This window comes from Rattus norvegicus, chromosome 2 (genome assembly GCF_036323735.1).
Source record: "Rattus norvegicus strain BN/NHsdMcwi chromosome 2, GRCr8, whole genome shotgun sequence".
Taxonomy (NCBI): domain Eukaryota; kingdom Metazoa; phylum Chordata; class Mammalia; order Rodentia; family Muridae; genus Rattus; species Rattus norvegicus.
This window is the reverse complement of record NC_086020.1, coordinates 200,089,908-200,097,659: the sequence shown is the minus strand read 5'-3', so window position 1 is coordinate 200,097,659 and position 7,752 is coordinate 200,089,908. Positions and strand designations below refer to the sequence as shown.

At 44.1% G+C, this 7,752-nt stretch overlaps 1 non-coding gene across 1 annotated transcript; it reads right to left on the bottom strand.

Annotated features, from left to right (window-relative positions):
* Positions 1-6,496: 6,496 nt before the first annotated feature.
* On the bottom strand, positions 6,497-6,639 carry LOC120101268 (small nucleolar RNA SNORA48). Its single transcript, XR_005501643.1, has one exon. It is a non-coding gene; the product is annotated as a small nucleolar RNA SNORA48 (small nucleolar RNA).
* Positions 6,640-7,752: the final 1,113 nt, after the last annotated feature.

The window sequence follows — 7,752 nt, the reverse complement described above, 5'->3', positions numbered from 1 at the left end:
TAAGAGAGAGGGAGAGAGAGAGAGAGAGAGAGAGAGAGAGAGAGAGAGAGAGAGAGAGAGAGAGAGAGAAACTTCAGAGGCAACATGATAAACGGTTAATAAGGAATCCAGGTGCCTAGGGTCTGGCAAAGAAATACTAGCCATGCAGAGAGAATTCAGGGTTCTCTGGTAGGGAGCGGAAGTGTCTAGCCTCAAAGAAGCTATTGACTCACTTTTAAGGAAAGTAAGTTGGATCCCAGGATGTGGTGAAGATGGGATGGCAGATCCTCTACCTGCGGCACTGTGTGACCTTTGTGTGGGGCAGCAAGAAGAACAATGGAGAGGTGACACTCCTAAATTAGTCACTGGGCCTGTTTGATTCACTGCTGTGCCAGATGTTTCCTTGCTGATCCCTGCCTGGCCCATCTATCCTTCAAGAACAAAGCAGTGAGCTCAGCCCGCAGCCACCACTCAGAAGCAAGCACCAGCCAGCTGATGCAGGGACTGGCAGGGGATCCACCCCCTTAGTTTTTCACCACTTCTCTGAGAGATCAAGGGCATTATGCAGGAAGCCCACCTGCCCACTCCAGAAGCCCAAGTTAGGCAGCCTTGATTCCCACAGAGCACCACAGGGCTCCTCAGCTGGGCTCTTGGTCCAGACTCTCTTCTTCCTCCTCATGATGAGTCCCTGTGGGATTTATTAAGCAACCGTTGCTGTTTTCAAAGTGGGGTCCAATCTGGCCAGTAGGTTTTGTGTTTCTATCAGTCATATGTCCGCATCTACTGTCCATTGAGAGAAGAAGCATTCTTGCATCCTCTGGATGAAAAGCAGAGAGGGCACCTTAGTTAATCTGGTGGGAGGGGAGACGAGATTTGAAAGTGTCTTCATTTGAGAAGTAGATACTTTTGCTCTTAGGTCTCAAAAAAAAGCTGTGTTGTTGATACAAGAAGACAACATTCCTAGCTCAACACCAAATCTTGGGCATCAGTTTGGTCAACCAATAGCAGACCCTATTTTTGGGAAACTGACTCCAAACTGCTCTTGTGAACTGTCTTTAACTTGGTCAATTTGAGCAGCTCTCTAAACTTTTTGTTTAACCTTCTAGTCCAAATCAGTTCTTGTCCTCTGCAGTGGACTGTGGGATTTGGGGCTGAGGACCTATCATTGTCTCTTGTGAGGAAAGCAAGGGTGGCACCACTCTAGCAGGGCCCCAGCAGCTCTTATGAATCCACTGTAGTAAAATTATGTGAAATGGTTTCTGGGTCCTTTCCTCAATAACATATGATCTTGTCATATGTTTCTAGTAAATTACCATCCCCCCCCCCAAGATCCATTGTGAGTTTCTGTCAGTTCTATATGAGTTGGCAAATAAACACATTGAATCAAAGGGAAACAGGAGAGTTCCCTGAATTATCTGGTCTGGATCCCAACTCTCACGAAGCAATTCACTGCAAAACTCAATGCCTCCAATAACTCCTTGTAGAAGGAACCAGTCACCCAATAGCATTCCTTCAAGCCATGGCTCTCCGAGGTCGTGGTTTCAACAATTGTTTGTTTAACCCTCAAGTTCTCCTATGTTTTCTCTAGACTTCCTATCTTAAAGGCTTAGATTCTCTCAAAAGTTAGCTGTATATAGGCTGGATGAGTTTCTTTCCAATATAGCTTGCCACATTCTCAGATCAGTGACTTCATGTTCCAAGTATGCCTTTTTCTGCACTTGATTTTCTACACTCCCTAACTTTGGTCCTGATCTTGCTTCACATGACCCACAACAAGACTGAGAAAATGCTCTACGGTCAGGTAAAGAATGTACCTAATTTTAGTCATTTCTGTCCCCCCTTATATTAGAGACTAGTCTGCATTTTCCTGAGTCTCTTTGCTCTGGAGATGAACTCTGTATTTTTGAACTGTTAATGCCAGCTTATAACACTGTTAGGAAAATCTTTGGACATGAGACTAACTCACTATCCAAGAGATGTAGGGCCAGGTCTTGAGTTTCTATACTCCTCATCCAAAGGACCAGAAGACTTTAGTGATATTTTGGAAGAATCAGAACTCCCCCTTCAACTACATAATGTTAACACTAGAGTGATAGACACCCTACTACTCTGCTAGCCTCCCCTCTCCTTCATATTCTGCTGCATTAACTAAGTTAATTAGCTAAAGTTCTTTGTTTACTATATCCTTTTCCTATAGGCTATAATTTCCAGATGGTAGAACCACTTGGCCTGGTGTCTTCACTACATTTTGTGTCTGCTATGATACTACCTGTAAACCAGGTGCTCCATGCCTTCCCAAGAAGCCAGTGGCAACCGTTCTATGTCCAGATTCCTATGTTGACACTTCTGTGGCCATACTTAAACCTTAGGTTTCAGACTCCAGAGTACAAAGCCCAAGCCAACCATGTTTTCCTCTGCAGCTCTGGATGAATTATAAAGGAACGGCTAGGCCAGGCCAACAGGAAGGACTGCAGGAACTGGGAGCTAGTGTAATTTACCACTGTCCTTCCCCACATGGGCCCCTGTCTCTGTTTTTCACATCTTCATGCTTCCCGTGCACTGGCTTCCTCTACACTGTAGGCAACAATCCCTTAGAGTGGCAGGCCTGATCTCTTGAGTTGCCATGACTTTCTCTTTTCTTTCTCCAATGAAGGGCTTCAGTCTCTGTCAACCATTCCAGAGTTTCCAAAGTTTCTTACAGATGAAGCATAATCAACAGTCAAATATAGAAGGAAGTCAGAAGTGCCATGTCCAGGCTCTGGATATGTACATATGAGAGGGGACATGTTTTGGTTTTGCTGTTAAATGTCCCCATAAGTCTGTATTTTGAATTGTTAATGCCAGTTTATAACACTATTAGGGAACGTTGTAAATCTTTGGACATGAGACTAACTCACTACCCAAGGGATATAGGGCCAGGTCTTGAGTTTCTACGCCAGCCTTACTTCTGGCCTTCCCTCTCTGCTTTCTGATCCATGATATGAACTATTACATGACCATACCAGACATGATAAGTCACACTCTTCTGCCACTGGGAACTTTACTATGCCTTCTGCACCACTCTAGACTTTCAAGCTGCAAGCCACAATGCATCAAATATGGTATGTTGTGTGAGGAAATCGATAGGAAATGCCACTCTTCTTCTTCATGGTGCTATTGTAGAAAGGATGAACACTGCAGCAAATAGAACGAACTCGGATCCAAGTAGCTGGGAGTGGTCAGCCATTAGCTTCCTCACTTCTGCTCTGAGTGGGTCACATTTGCTGGCCACCTAGGGAGCATTCATACCTAAGGTGTCTGCTTGATGGCATCATCTTGACTACTAGGACCTCCTGTCTTTTGTTGCTGTCAAGAAGAACACATCCTACTCCTAACCAGAAGCCCAGAGAACACCACTCACCTGCCTTCATGCAGTTTTGCCTCCTGAATTAATGATGGACAAATTTAACAAACTAAAACTTCAGGATATACGGTTACATGTTAGATAAGTAGATTTTAAGTGAAAGTGTGTTCTCAATACTTACTGTGCCCCTGACATTAAAAACTGACTCTGCTTTCTGTCCTTTATCTGATGGGCAGGTCATCAACAGGCTTCACTTGCTTACCTTTTTGTCTGAAGTAAACTATTAGTACACACACACACACACACACACACACACACACACACACACACACCTGCTCCCCACTACATGGGCAGTCTCATTTGTACTCTCATTCCAATTGTATCCTGAAGAAGGCCTAAGAATTCTCCCAGGTATACATAACCCTCCCACCTTTTACCTCTCTGCCTTAGTCAGGTGTCTGTAACCACAATCCTGCCCCTACTTGTCTGACCAATTTCTAGCCTCAGCTGTACGTGCCTGCTTGTTTCTACTGGGCATTAGCCCAGCCCAGTCTCATAGCAAACTCTTCCCTAAGCTTTATACTAGCTGTTTTTATAGCCCTAAAGGGGGGGGGTTCTGCTTTTTCTTCTGTGCTGTCATAAGTAAAAAAAAGCCCTTGGCATTTCAAGTCCCTAGTTTCAATCCCCTCTGAAATCATAATCATCTAGAAAAAATTATTTAATGTTTTGTATCATTTCATTTTTCTCCTCCTTCTGTGTGATTTCATTTCCAATAACCAGAGTCCAAGAGATCTCTTTGGTCTTCCTATTCTACCTATTGCTATCTTCCGGAGTGACCCCTCAAGGCAAGATTTGGAAATCTCCAGTCCATGAATTGATAAGAGTCTTAGATTATATCCCTGAAGAAAGCCAAGAGCCTGTAGTGTGTACCCCACTTTCCCTTGACTTGGACTTGTAGCATAAGTCACAGATTACCCCCTAAGAATTGAAGATTCACAGCCTGAGTTGCATGGGATTCCAAACACAAGGTAAAACCCAGCCCCTAGAACATCATGGTTCTGAAATAGGTAAGGTGAGCGATGATCAGAGGAGAGCCCCAACCACTGAACCTGCCAGATGTGAGAGGAGAAACAACACCTGGCCAAGCCACCACTAAAGACAAAACACAACAGCTCTAAAAGTAGAGCGAAAAGGAACATCCTTTGTCATTGTAAACAAAATGTTTGGCAGTTGATTAATTTTTGGCATGGAGCTCATTTTGATGGTTACAGACATAAACATAAGTTGTGTGCATGTGTGTGTGTGTGTGTGTGTGTGTGTGTGTGTGTGTGTGTGTACAAGAAACCCAAGAGACAGCAGATGTTAATTAGAGGGAAATCATAGCGAGGCAGACTGAATTTTATTTTGTCCTCATTTTGCATTTATTTATTACATCTACTTAGTCAGCATTGTAACCTGTGCAGAACAGTCTCCACAGTAGCTTGGACTGTTGAAGCCATTCATATGGTCTCAGACTCTAGACCAGCAGCATCACATAGAAATCTGTTACAAGTGTGACTGGGCCTCACTCCTGATCTAATGCATCAGACACTTTGATGATGGAGCCCAGGCACAGCACTGTTATCAAGTCACCTTAGTTGTGGTGGCTACTGAAACCATTCAAAGGTCATTTACGTGACTTTATTGACCACCATAAAACCTCCCCAAAAGGAAGACATAATTTTCTTCAGGTGTTTTTAAGTGTGAGTTTTTGTCCTCAACATGCTTGTCAATAGCACCAAAGAGAATAATGCTATTCCCAGGTATACATTTTGGGGGTATAAGTTACCCATAAACCTTCAGTAGCACAGGTATTCCTGGGTTTCTCCCTCCCTTTGACAACTGGCACCCTAAGACATGGTAACAAGAACATAGGGCAAGAGGGAAAGACACAAAAGATAGGGAGACACTGCAACATCTGGTGATGGTGGTAGTGGTTGTTGCTGCTGTTGCTGCTGCTGTTGTTGTTTAGAGAGATGCAGGCTCTCTCTGAGTTGGTGGAAGCAATGAATCCTAATTGTCATCCCTGGGAGTCCTCCTAAAATGAGTGAAGGCTTCTGCAATGAGAAAGAAAGCCTCCTCCATATTATCCTCCTTCCTCCTCCCCATCCTTTCTCTTCCTGTTCCTCCTCCTCTCCTTCTCCCCCTCCTCTTCCTTCCCTACCACTTCCTCTCCTCTTCTTCCACCTCCTCCTTCCTTCTTCCTCCTTCCTCCTCCTCCTCTTTTAAAACTTTTTATTGATTCTTTGTGAGTTTCATATCATGCAGCCCAATCCCATTCAACTCCCTGTCCTCTCATATCCACCCTTTGCTCTTGGAACCTCCCCTCCAAATAGCACACACACACACACACACACACACACACAAACACAGAGCGAAAAAGCTCTCATTGTGGAATCTGTGTATGTCACAGTGTCTCACAGTATATCCTTCTCTCCACACATCTTCATTTGCAAATGTTCACTTCAATTGGACTGGTTCAAGATTTCTTACTTCTGTGATATTATCAATGTTGGATCCTCACCAGGACTCCTTTTGGATATCCTGTTGTTGCCCGGTGCCATGGAGATCCTGCAGCTTTGGATCAGCAGGACTGGCCCTTTTACACATTCCAACCATTTGTAGATGATGTAGACTTTGGCATGGGCCAACTCAGAGCCCTAGATCCGGGCCTGGGTGGTATCTGAGCCGGTCAGCCCACAGGTTCTCATTTTTCCTTACCACCAGGGGGAGCTCTCCAGCACTGCTCTGGCTAATGGTAATGTGAGACACGGACATCAATGCTGACCTCTGCTGCTATGTGATCATGATTCTAGGCATGGCCCTCAGCAGTAGCTCAGGCCGGGACCTCACTATGATTCCAGGTAGTAGAACTGGCCACTTACAACTAGTTAATCCTCTCCACTCTCGAGTCTCCAGTTCCACCTTGCTTCATAAGGTTCCAGCTGCTCCACTTCTCTGCATCAGTCTACCACATACTTCCTTATTGTGGAGGCTACGGGTGTCTATGGCCCACTTGTGCCATGTGCAAGAGGGCAGGTTTGTGGATGTGGGTGACATGACAATCTGTAGGTCTCTCTCTCTCTTCCTGCTCTGTACTGCCTGGATTTGATTTGGTTTGGTTTGATTCGAGTTTTATGTGTCCTAGGCATAAAAAGCTTTGGCCAATAAGCCAGGTATCAAGCTAGGGTGAACAAAGGACTGCCATCTGCTCTGCCCCTGTCGGTTATAAGAATAATATCACCAACCAGGTGTCTCTTTGCCCATTTCCATGGGGGGGGGGGTGTTTTCTTCTATTGCTTCTGCTGTTTTCTCCTTTTCCTCTCCTCTTCACCCTCCCTCCCCTCTTCCTTCCCTTTTTCCTCCCCTTGTTTTTCTTTTACTTTTTCTTCTTCTGACAGGGAACAGCAACTGATTTTTGAATGAAATTTAAGCTGGTCTTCTAGAATATTTGAATGCCTTGGTTTTCATCATGGAAGGAGTGTACATTTGGTTTCTACCTTGGTGCCTGTGAAGTCAGAGTGGATGTTTTCGGTCTGTGATCTAGAAGAGTCTGGAATGCTGTTGACTTTAAACCTGGCCCCGTGTGTACAACCTCAATCACAGGTATGATTTGCTTATTATCTGCCTCTACATTAGAAACTCCCATAATTGTAAACCGCTGGCCATGCTATTGATCTGAAGTACTGTGATGGCAGCAGTCATTGTCCAATTCAGGCCATGCTCTGTAGGCTTCCTAGGTTGGCATTAAAATACAATCACCAAGTTCAATAATCAGTATCCAAATTGTAATTATGCATACACACATATATGCACACAATACTACCAGACATTCACATATACATAACGACACATTCATATTCTACATAAACACACACATATATGCATTACATGCATATGTACACATATTCATGTAAACATACACAAGCTTATACACATTAATATACACACATAAGCATAAACATACACCCACATATACATAACTATTTGTGTATTAGTCAGGGTTCTCTAGAGTCACAGAACTTATGGAATGTCTTACATATTAAAGGAATTTATTGTAATGACTAATCCAACAATGGGCAGCTGAGAATGGGCAGCCTAAGTATCTAGTAGTTGCTCAGTCCCACAAAGCTGGTTGTTTGAGCTCGTCTTCTGTAGAAGTAGGGGCTAAAAGATGTGCTGACAAGTAAATGCAAGCAGTAGAAAGAAGAGTGGATTTCCCTTATGTAGGCCTCCAACAAACTATGTGGCCCAGACTAAAGGTGTGTGCCACCACACCTGGATCTGGAGCTTGCTTTGTCCCAGGCTGACCTTGAACTCAGAGATCTGCTTGCCTCAGTATCCTGGAATTACAGGCATGTACTACCTTGGCCTTTTCATGGCCACTATGC